The 11,653-nt window shown below is 35.6% G+C and overlaps 1 long non-coding RNA gene across 1 annotated transcript in view; it reads left to right on the forward strand.

Annotated features, from left to right (window-relative positions):
• LOC111546233 overlaps positions 1 to 9,929 on the forward strand; it is a 27,304-nt gene extending 17,375 nt beyond the window's left edge. The window contains exon 4 of the long non-coding RNA XR_003307167.1: positions 8,600 to 9,929. This is a non-coding gene — a long non-coding RNA (uncharacterized LOC111546233). The remainder of the gene's footprint in view (positions 1 to 8,599) is intronic.
• The last annotated feature ends 1,724 nt before the right edge of the window (positions 9,930 to 11,653 follow it).

Consider the following 11,653-nt stretch of genomic DNA (forward strand, 5'->3'; position numbering starts at 1 on the left):
TCTCTTATTACTTACCCTGACCCTCTTGCCTTCTGCTCACATGGACTCTTGTGACTACATTGGGCCTACCTAGATAACCAGGATGATCTCCAAAACCCAAGACCCTTAATTTAAGCACATCTGCAATGTCCCCTTTACCATGAAAGGCAAAATTTGTAGATTCTGAGGATTAGAACATTAACCTTGGGGGCCATTATTCAGCATACCACGCTACTTAACTAGGTGCGTAGAGACAAGGGCAGGTACAAAGTCAAAATATTGCTGCTAAGAGCATCCTTAGGTATTGAGGAAGATGCTGAATAGTAGGTCAGTAAACTTTGCCAAAACATAGCTTTCAAGTAGAGTGTTGAAAGATAACTAAATGTTTGTTAGTGAAGGGTACAGCAGAGGTGAAGTATACCTTCTAGGATGACAGAGTAGCTTCTGCCAAGGCATGGAAATGACAGGAAATTTAAGTGTTCATGGAATTCTAGCTGTCAGCCACAAGACACATACTTTTCTTACACTTTATTTCAGAAAAATAGCATGTTTTGGCCGGGCGCGGTGGCTCAAGCCTGTAATCCCAGCACTTTGGGAGGCCGAGACGGGTGGATCACGAGGTCAGGAGATCAAGACCATCCTGTCTAACACGGTGAAACCCCGTCTCTACTAAAAATACAAAAACTAGCTGGGCGAGGTGGCGGGCGCCTGTAGTCTCAGCTACTCGGGAGGCTGAGGCAGGAGAATGGCGTAAACCCGGGAGGCGGAGCTTGCAGTGAGCTGAGATCCGGCCACTGCACTCCAGTCCGGGCGACAGAGCAAGACTCCGCCTCAAAAAAAAAAAAAAAAAAGAAAAATAGCATGTTTCTTACAATTACTAAGTACATTTAATGTAGCCATTAATTATTCCTAAATATTTTATATTTTCTATTAAAATATGAATATAATGTAATTTAATAAACTTGGTTTATATGAAGCTAAGAAAATATTGAGAGATGAGACCAAGGATCAAAACATGTGTCAAATGCATTACAGGTTGTAACCATGATAAGGAACTTTTAAACCATACTGGTGATCACACAAAGTTTTTGATTTCCTTGAAGAAGTTACTTCACATAATTTGATTTTCATTTTAGAGAAATCGCACAGACTGCATAGAAGAAAAGTATGGGAGAGGCGCAATAGTATAGACAGAGAAAACAGATGTTTGCCACAATCTGGCAAATATTGAACCCTGAAGGAAGAAGGTGGTAGGCTGTTGATTGAGAGGTGGTGGGACAGAGAAACAACCAATTTTGGTAAATGATTTGTTGCAGGTAGTGGGGAGGTAAGAAAAGGTACAGTAATTTCAACAGCTCCCTGATTTGGGCAATTAGGAGAATGATTGTACTTTTTGTTGAGAAAAGAATTGAGGGACAGATTTTTTTTCAGAGGGGAATGGGTGAATAACAATATATATGCATTGTATTTAGTTTTTGAGGCATATGTGAAATACATAAGTTTAAATATTCATCAGCATTTGTGTATAAGAGTATGAAGCCCAGGAATGAGTTTTTAGATGAAGATACATATTGAGCAATCATTCAGTGGTAATTTAAATCTAAAATGAAAAGCAAACAAACAAAAACTGTTCTATGTGCTGTCAACATTTTGACACCAAATAGGTGGGTTTTCCAACCAACCAATTATGACATTGGCTGCTTACAGTTAACACAGATCCTATAGGCTCAGACCACGTGCACACAATTCAGATGCCAACTGAAATTTCAGGGTATCATCTGTGCTTCTGACTAACTATCTCTAAATCAAAGATTCCCATGACTTCCTCCTTAGGTTGAATAATTTTGTAAAACAACTCACAGAAATCAGGATAAAAGCTTACTTGCTAGCTTGTCAGTTTACTACAGAAGGATACAACTCAGAAAGAGTCAGATGGAAAAAAATCATATGGCAAGGTGTCCAGGAGAGGTGTGGAGCTTCCATGCCTTATCCCAGCACCTCCACAGGTTTGCTAACCCGGAAGCTCTCTAAATTCTCTGAACCCTGTGCCTTTGGGTTTTTACAGAGCCTTCATTCTTAGACAATATTGACTAAAACCATTGACCTTTGCTGAATAGGTTCCCATAGTCCCTCTTCCCTCCCAGAAGGTCAGGGGTTGGGGCTAAAATTTCCAACCCTCTAATCACAAGATTGATTCTCCTGGCAACCAGTCACCATCCTGAGGCTATCCTGGAACCCTCAGCTACTAGTCAGCTCATTAGCATACAGAAAAGCACTTATTATTTTGGAGATTCCAGGGATTTTAGGCACTTTGTGTCATAAATGGAGACAAAGACCAAATATATATACTTCTTAATATATCACAAAATTACAAAACCTTAAGCAGTGATAAGACAATACGAAAGAATGGCATGAATATTTCACATTGCTTATTTGGACTGTTCTGGGTCAGCTTTCTCTCGTTTTGGAGGACTGTCCAATTTCATGTATTATTATGAGATGCAGTGTTCTGCTTCTCACCATGGTAGTATAAGTTGGACTAATTTTTAGTTCTTTGCCCACTGATGATCAAAGTTTTGGGCATGTGACTTCAGCTCAGCCAATCAGTTGCTCCCACACAAAACTTTAATTTGGAGTTAGAGGCACAAAGAAGAAGGGTTAGGGCTCATTTATAACAAATTTGGTGTTTTTCAGTGAGAGCAGCACCAGGACCAGGACCGTAGTGTGAGGTTTCTACCGTGGTAGGGGCAGAGTCCTAACCAGACTGTTTAATACTTATTTCCTGACCTCCTTTTAATTTTTTACCTCTTTTCAAATTTTGATCCTATAGTTTGTCATTAATTCTCAAATTCTTAACATTATTCACATAAAAATCCTTTGCTGCCTCATCTAGCTATAGTTAACTTTTCTTCTTACAATTATGATTATTAAAGAAGACATATAGAATGAAAAAAGAAATAGGAGAAATTAAAAAAAATTGATGGTTATAGATAATATGAAGAACCTCATATTTGATGGTTACTATCATCTGAGCCTTTTACATTTTTCAGTAAGACTCTTTTACTTTTAACCTAAAAATTGTGAACTGCCATGCTTCCTTCAAATAAAACAACTTCATATGCAAAGAAACAAGCAGTGATAGTCTTGGAATTTTCCAAGTTGGTTTGATGAAAAAGTGTAACTGGCACTACTGATTTTATTGCTTAGGAAGGGATTAATCTCTTTATAAGTTTGCTTTCACTCTCCATGCATATATTGACAAAAGTGGGTGTTTTATTCAGTTTAATAAATAATTGTATATGTACTTGTGTGTGTCTATAAGTACAAAAAGGCTTACGTAATGTATTTATATTTTTCCAATTCCGAAAGACCTTTATGGATTATAAATATTGATTAAAGTAATATTTTTTCTCAGAAAAAAATTGCTTAACTATACCCATAAAATGGCAATTTGATGGAGTGTATGGATCTTCTGCAAATATTGCTATATAGGATTAATTTTAAAACGTAACCCAGCTCATATATCATTAAAACTTTTTCTTCAATAGTAAAAAGGTTCCATTTTCATATTACAAAGATCAAAACACATACTTTTCATATTGTTTTAAATGGAGATGAAAGATTTCCTAGATAAAATATAAAGAATACCAAATTGGAATATAAATTATTTCATGTTTATGAAAGTGTCAAAACATAATATGAATTTTCTAGTTTAGTAGATCATGTTGAGATTTTTGCCCATAAATAAACTTTTGGGTTATTTAATACAAGTATATGAACATCTAATCATTCCTTTATTCCCTTCTGCCAATTTTACTTTGTGCCTTCCATGTAGCAGTAACTGCATTAAGTATAGAATGATACGTAATATAGAGATTTTTCCAGTGAAGGGCTCAAGGTTTGAGTTGATGGTAGAAATTGATTCAGCTATAAATAGGTATAAGGCAAAATAGAGAATGAATGTATAATGAGAAAATTTTAAAAAATAGAGTAAGAAACTGTAATATAAAACTTAAATGGTAAAAGTATTTTATTAGTCCATAAAGTCAAGGATTTGTCTATTTAGAAAAGGAGCAGGCTATACCATTTATTGATATTTTCCTACTTTAATTTCAAAATAATTCATATTTATTAGAGTGGATATAATATATTAGCACAAAGGAAACTTAACATGAGGAAAACTCCTTAAGAATTATAAAGTATTATTCAATCACAAACCTAAATGACCTAAAAGGTGAAGTGCAGAGAAAGCAAAAGGCAGGTGACCTAGAAGGTAATATTACTTAAGGGAAATATTCCATCAATTTCTAGGTGCCCTTGAATGCTCACACTTTTATGTTTTTGCCATGAGCAATAAGCTGGAGACTCTATTTTTTGTTCTTTCTATCAAAACAAGACTGATTTTCTATGTTATAATTCCCATTGCCTTAGAATTTCATTACCTGAGTTATAGTAGTTAAGCAAGTCTTTTAATTATAGCATAAAATGCTCTAGTTACAATAGCTTAGGGAATATATTAATCACTCACTGACATTTACATATTTAAATGTCTTGTGCTCCACACACAATTCTAAAAAGAGAAAAGAGGTTCTTTAACATTTCTTAACTGAGTTACTTTAAATAAGATGATTTTAAGAGCAGTATCTGTTTATATCAAGCATCAAAACATATTGGTAGTGACAAGTTATACGTTCACTTTTATACGAATAAAGGTTAAATGTCAATTTTATTTTTTAGATTTAATAAGTAGATTTCAAGGATAAAAAATCATTTTTGAATAAAGTCACATATTTTAAAAGTCTACTTTATATCTCCACTGACAGTCTATATTTAAGTGGGAAGTAAATACTTAAATTTCATAATAAACAGACAATGCTTTACATTTGATTCTTAATTCTAATATAGCTAAAATTAAATGTAATATACAAGCTGTGTAAATGTTTTTAAGTTTACATAATGAGGCAAATGAAATTGAGTACTGTGTATGCGTGTAAGTGTACACGTGTGTTTTGGTTGCTGTTTATTTTTGTTTTTCTTCAAAATCAATAGACAAATATCAAAGCTTTCAGATTCATTGATGTGGTAACATTTGATATTTCACTTCTATGTGTAAATAATTTGACTGCAAATTTATAAGTGTGTTTTATTCAAGGGTTTTCTGATCTTTAAAAAATTCTTGCTGGGCCACAAATATTGCCAGGCTTTGTCACAATTTTTTTTTTTGAGACAGATTCTTACTCTGTTGCCAGGCTAAAGTGCAGTGGCATGATTTCAGCTCACCGCAACCTCCGCCTCCCAGGTTCAAGTGATTCTCCTGCCTCAGCCACCCGAGTAGATGGGACTGACTATAGGCATGTGCCAGCAGGTCCAGCTAATTTTTGTATTTTCAGTAGAGACTAAGTTTCACCATGTTGGCCAGGATGGTCTCGATCTCTTGACTTCGTGATTCACCCGCCTTGGCCTCCCAAAGTGCTGGGATTACAGGTGTGAACCGCCATGCCTGACCTGTCACAAGTTTTTCGTGTTCTATTTTAATACCGAAATCAGATAAATCCCAAGAGAAAGACATTTCATATGTGGTAGAGTTGTCAGAATAAATGAGAGTCTTATAAATAACTCTAAAAATTTGAAGAAATAAAGACAAAATAGTCCTATGCAGTTTGACTTAAATATGTATTCTTAATAACAGCTACTATTGTGAAAACCAGAATATTGAAACATGTAGATATGGATTTTCATTAGTGAATGACATAATATATTGTTATATTACTATTTTATTGTATCAGCCAACTAATATTGATTGAGTGCTTTGTATATCCTAAGCACTATGCTAAACACTGTACCAGTATTACCTGATATAATCATATAAATATTTATTATTTCACTTTGCATATGAAAAAAATTGAAGCACACATTAAGACACTCTTAAATCATACCTCTATTGATTATCAGCACCAGGATTTGAATTGAGGCACTCTGATCCAGATAAGCTTTTGTTTCCATGAAGTTTATGTTGGGGAAAAATAATCAAATTCTCCGTACTCAATTGTATAAATATAGGTTAGTCATAGATGATTCTGGCTGATTCAACAGGAAAGAAATTTATTCAAAGGATATCACATAGTTTTCATAAAAGTTAAGCATACAGAGGAAAGAGGGCACCAGGGTAAGTGCAGACCAAAGTCCAAAACCACTGTAAAAGTGGCAGCAAGGAGAACAGCACAAATTTGCTTGCTGTCACCCGCCACTAGATGCTTGTGCTTGGAGCCTTGAACTTGACTTACACTGCTACTGACATCAGCACCAGTGCTCTCTGTGTACTAGGAAGCGGACCTTGTGACCGTTGCTGAACTCAAAAGTCAGATGTCTCTGCTGTGAAATAGATACCTAATAAAGAAACTGCTTCCTCATTCATTCTCTTCCAAATCATATGTTTGTAGGGTGGCTAGAGTTTCTGTTTCTCCTTGGTTCAGGCAGAATTTATGAAGCTTGCTATTTATCGCCCTAAAATTAGAAGAATATTCATAAGGTATTGGATTGCCATAAGATTGAACAAATCTACATTCAATTTCAAGGATTCAACATTGTTTTGTTTTCTTTTGGGATACCTCTGCAACAGTTCAAATCTTATTTCTACCCTTGGATGACCAGGTTTATAAATATTTCAGATTTTCCACTGACTGCTTTGATCCTATCTTATATATTTATGTATAGTACTTAGCATATAATAAAAGATTACACTATAGAATCTCAAAATTAGCAATTATGAATTGAGATGGTGTTATACAGTACACTAATATCTAGTGACTTGATTATTCCAAGGAAAATATGTAGAGATATTAAGTGATATTTCTCTTTTAGACATACACATTTTTTAGCTTACAAACTGCTTTCGGCAGGCAACAGACTCTCAGGATCTGCTCCTATCAGGGTCCGACCATTTCCTCCCAGTTTTTAAAGAAACAAATTCAAGTAACATTGTAACTCCAGAGGAAAGTTCAAGCTCTTTTACAATATTGTTTAAATAGTACAGCTGAGGAAACTAAAGACAGAGAACTTAAATGCCTTGGCACTTAGTCAAAATTTACAATATACTCCTCTCTACTTAGGACCCATCAACAGGGGCTGCATTTGCATCAAAACCATGAAGGTGGCCCAGGTCATCACTGAGAAGTAGTACAAGCACTGAGGGAACGACTTCAACAAGAACAAGCAAGTGTGCAAGGAGATCCCAGCAGGAAGCCTCACAAGAAGATAGCATGCTACGTCTTGCATTGGATGAAGCAGGTTGAGAGAGACCTAGTGACAGCTATCTCTATCAAGGTGCAGAAGGAGAGATCACTGAAGTAGATTTTCATGCCAAAAAAAAAAAAAATATTGAAACTTTTGGACTTCAGCAGTCTGTCCAAACTGCAGGTCACTCAGCCTACAGTTGAGATGAATTTCAAAACACCAGTTGAAGCCAGTTGAATCTTTCTGCTATGCTGTAATATTTCCAGTAAACCTGGAACAACCACAACAACAGAAACAGAATGGAGGAGAAGAAGCCAAATCTCTTGGTTCACAGAGTAGCTCCTAATACCCCTTGCTGTCTGTCTCAGTGCCCAGCGGGAGCATAGTCAAAACAATATTCACATCTGTGATTCATCTCTCTACATGCAGTGAGTGTGAATCTTTATATACTGTATATTAAGGATCTGTCTTTACAGATAAAGACTAAAGCACTGAAGGAACTCCTTGTTTTGACTTATCAAAGTCCTTAAGAAAATACGAGAAAATCATAGCTATTGTTTCCAATTTTAGCTTTATATTATCACTTGAAATGTGATGAAATGTGGCTCATAGATAATAATTCACTGATACCCTACAGACAATTCCCATCTTAAAATGGACCACTGGATTGAAGAATTAAATAAAATTGAGGGTTTTCCTTACATGTTTTGTTTAAAGAGCAAAGTAGAAACAACTGTTCATAAATCTTCACTGAGGATTCGCATGTGAAATAAGTACTCCTAAGCATAAACAGTGACTTGTCAGCCAGTTCCATAAATCATGAACAAAATATTTGTCCCACAGAGACTATTTTTCCACCACATCTTTTATAATAAACATAGAGCCAGCTCAGTTAAAATAGTTGAAGGGTGGGCAGTTCAGGGCTTGCTGAGTGGCACTCAGTAAGAAAACCCAGCAGAACATGTATTTCTCTCTTTATTTGAGAGCATCAATGGCCTAGGCTGGCAGATCCCAGAACACTGAACAGACGTTTGGTCTCCTATGGCCTGCCAGTTTTCACAGTGGGTTCCAATGCTTTGGGTCAAACCAAAACAGACTTGTTCGAAAAATCTTGGTTGGAATAGGCTAACAATAAAACAGAATAAATGTAATTGTTTGCCTCATTTTTCTAGGAATTAAGTAATTTTATTATAGCATTCTTGAGGGCTGGAAAATCTGAGTGTTAGGACACCAAATATCTCCAGAAAACAAGTTTTACATTTCTAATCCTGCATAATAAGCCCGGGGCCACTCCAGGCCTCATTAATAAAAACCTAATGGTAAAACAATAATGAAGAAATGCCAATGCCACACAAATCTGTTGAGACTAAAATATTTCTCACCCCAGCAGGCTTGGTGCATTTGACACTTCATGAAATCAGCCAAAGTGGAACTAAGAACAGCTCCTGGAAGAAGACTATGACATCATCAGGTTGGGAGTCTCCAGGGACAGCGGACCCTTTGGAAAAGGACTGGGAAGTGTGAAATCTATCAGTCTTCGAAATGAAATTCTCTAGCTCCATAAACGCATTGCATATTTACAAGACACTAGGCCTACTCCTAGGGCAGCAAAATGTGGCAGCAGGCAAGCAGAGGGAAAAAAGATCATGAGGCATTTCAGAGTGCACTGTCTTTTCATACATTTCTCAATGCCGTATGTTTGCTTTTATTTTGGCCAAGCATAACAATCTGCTCAAAAAAAAAAAAAAAACAAAATCTGGAGAAAACAAAGGTGCCTTTGCCAATATTATGTTTCTTTTTGACAAGCCCTAAGATTTCTGAGGGGAATTCACATAAATGGGATCAGGTCATTCATTTATGTTGTGTGCAATTATAATTTAAAGATACATCCTTTGCAGAGAGCATGCTTTCCTAAGGGTAGGCACGTGCAGGACTAAGGGGAAAGCATTCTTCAAGATCAGTTAATCAAGAAAGGTGCTCTTTGCATTCTGAAATGCCCTTGTTGCAAATATTGGTTATATTGTTTAAATTTACACTTAATGGATACAACCTTTAACTTACAGATGAACAAACCCCACAAGAGCAAAAAATCAAAAGCCCTACCTATGATTTCATATTTTCTGTGTAATTGGACTAAAGGATTCTTGCTTGCTTTTGGGCATAAACAATTATGGAATATTTCCAAGTATTATTTAAAATGAGGACCAATCTACAAATTCTTAGCAATACTTCGGATAATTCTAAAATTCAGTTGGACATTGTCTAATTGTTTTTTATATACATCTTTGCTAGAATTTCAAATTTTAAGTATGTGAATTTGGTTAATTAGCTGTGCTGATCAATTCAAAAACATTACTTTCCTAAATTTTAGACTATGAAGGTCATATATTCAACAAATATATCTAACATACAATTATAGATTGTTTTTCATTACAATGTCTTCATCTTATCAGAATTGTCTTTTTGATTGTTTTTAGAAAACAGTGTTTTAATTCGTAATCACTCGACAATAAAATTGTGGGAACAATACAGCATTAATTGTATGTGGCCGTTTTTACGTACATAAGGAGTCTTAAGCTTGGCCCCTTCAAATCTTTTGTACTTAGTCCCATGTCTAAAATTACTACTTTATATCTAAAGCATTTATGTTTTTCTATTCAATTTATATGATGCTAATTATGGCAATTATAACAAATATTAAAGATTTTGAAATAGAATATGTGAATTGTTCACATACATAGAAATGAAAAGTTCATTTCATAAAGTAGGATGCTGGGTGAAAGACTGCTTTTGATTGAAAGATTACTAGATTAGTAGAGGGCAAGATTTCTAGTCCCTAATCTACCCTTAATAGCCATGTGGTCACGTGTAAGTCAGTGAACCCATCTCATTCTCCTCATACTTTTTCATCTCTAAAATGAAAGTATAATTTCAGCTTTTCATTGTTTTTTTTTTTTTTTTTTTTTTTTTTTTTTTTTTTTTTTTTTTTTTTTGAGATGGAGTTTTGCTCTTGTCACCCAGGCTGGAGTGCAATGGCACGATCTCGGCTCACTGCAACCTTCGCTTCCCGGGTTCAAGTGATTCTTCTGCTTCAGCCTGGGAGCTCCTGCTTGTAGCTGGGATTACAGGCGCCCGCCACCACACCTGGCTAAGTTTTTGTATTTTCACCATGTTGGCCAGGCTGGTCTCTAACTCCTGACCGGAGGTCATCCACCCTCCTAGGCCTCTCAAAGTGCTGGGATTACAGGCGTGAGTCACCACGCCCAGCCCAGTATCAGTTTTTCTTCTTTAACACAAGGCTAACACAATCAAAATACTAGTTAGAAGAGAAAAAAAAAATAAGGCACTGTTTTTGTGGAACAGGCTATTGTTATCACTGGCCAGACAATAAATAATCAATCCCTTTAATACATCCTTTTTGCGGAATACATAAAATCCCACAAATGACTGTCTTCCTTTTTACGGTATTTGGAGAATTGTAGCTAAGTGCTTGACTGTATAGACCATAAAGGACTGTGTTTGATGATGGTTTGCATAAAACTATATCTCAGTTTTTACTGTGTAAGTTACATGTTAGATTTAGAGTCTGAAAATTAGTAGCGAGGATTAACAAAGAACAGAGCAAGAGGAGAAGAATTAAACCTCTTCTAATACCTATGCACAAGTAGGCTTTTCAGAAACTCTACAACTTACCTAAACCAAATAGTTAGAAAAACACACCCCCAAGGAAAGTGATTATGCATTGCAGTTTGAATCAGAAGAATAGAGCTATAGCAATCTTCATTATATAGTAAGATTAAAGAGCCTGGTTTACATTAAATTATAGCAGATTTATTAAGATTACAAACTTATACCTTGCCATTCTTCTTACTCACAGATTTTCAAGAGGTAAGATAATGATCCACGAGGTGAGAATCACTGCCTTTTATAATTTTGTTAAATTGCATGAACAAAGTTTCCAACAAATAACAGTAATAAAAAGAAACATTATATTAGCGCTTAATAAGCCAGGGGCTGTGCAACATAAGTTACATGCTTTTAATCCATGAACTGGTAAACTGGTACTAGTATCTCCATCGGACATGTGAGGAAACCAAATGGAGTTGATAAAAAGTAGAGTCAAAAGTTACCCTTCATATATTATATTGCCTCAATCTCCCAGACATCTCTGCTACCAAAAGCTATCATATCTATTTATGTGGCATAAGGATTCCTTGTGGCACACTAGGATTCTGTGAGAGAATTCTAGCAAACAAATATGTACTTATTTCTACAACAAACTCAGCATTTTATAGGTTTTATTTTTAACTACAAAGTATTACTATTTGTATCGTTCACGTAAGTGTGTCTGGAATTTATTTCTTCCGGTGGGTTCTCGGTCTTGCCGACTTCAAGAACGAAGCCGCAGACCCTCTCAGTGAGTGTTACAGTTCTTAAAGAT

The sequence above is a fragment of the Piliocolobus tephrosceles genome, chromosome 11 (genome assembly GCF_002776525.5).
Source record: "Piliocolobus tephrosceles isolate RC106 chromosome 11, ASM277652v3, whole genome shotgun sequence".
Taxonomy (NCBI): domain Eukaryota; kingdom Metazoa; phylum Chordata; class Mammalia; order Primates; family Cercopithecidae; genus Piliocolobus; species Piliocolobus tephrosceles.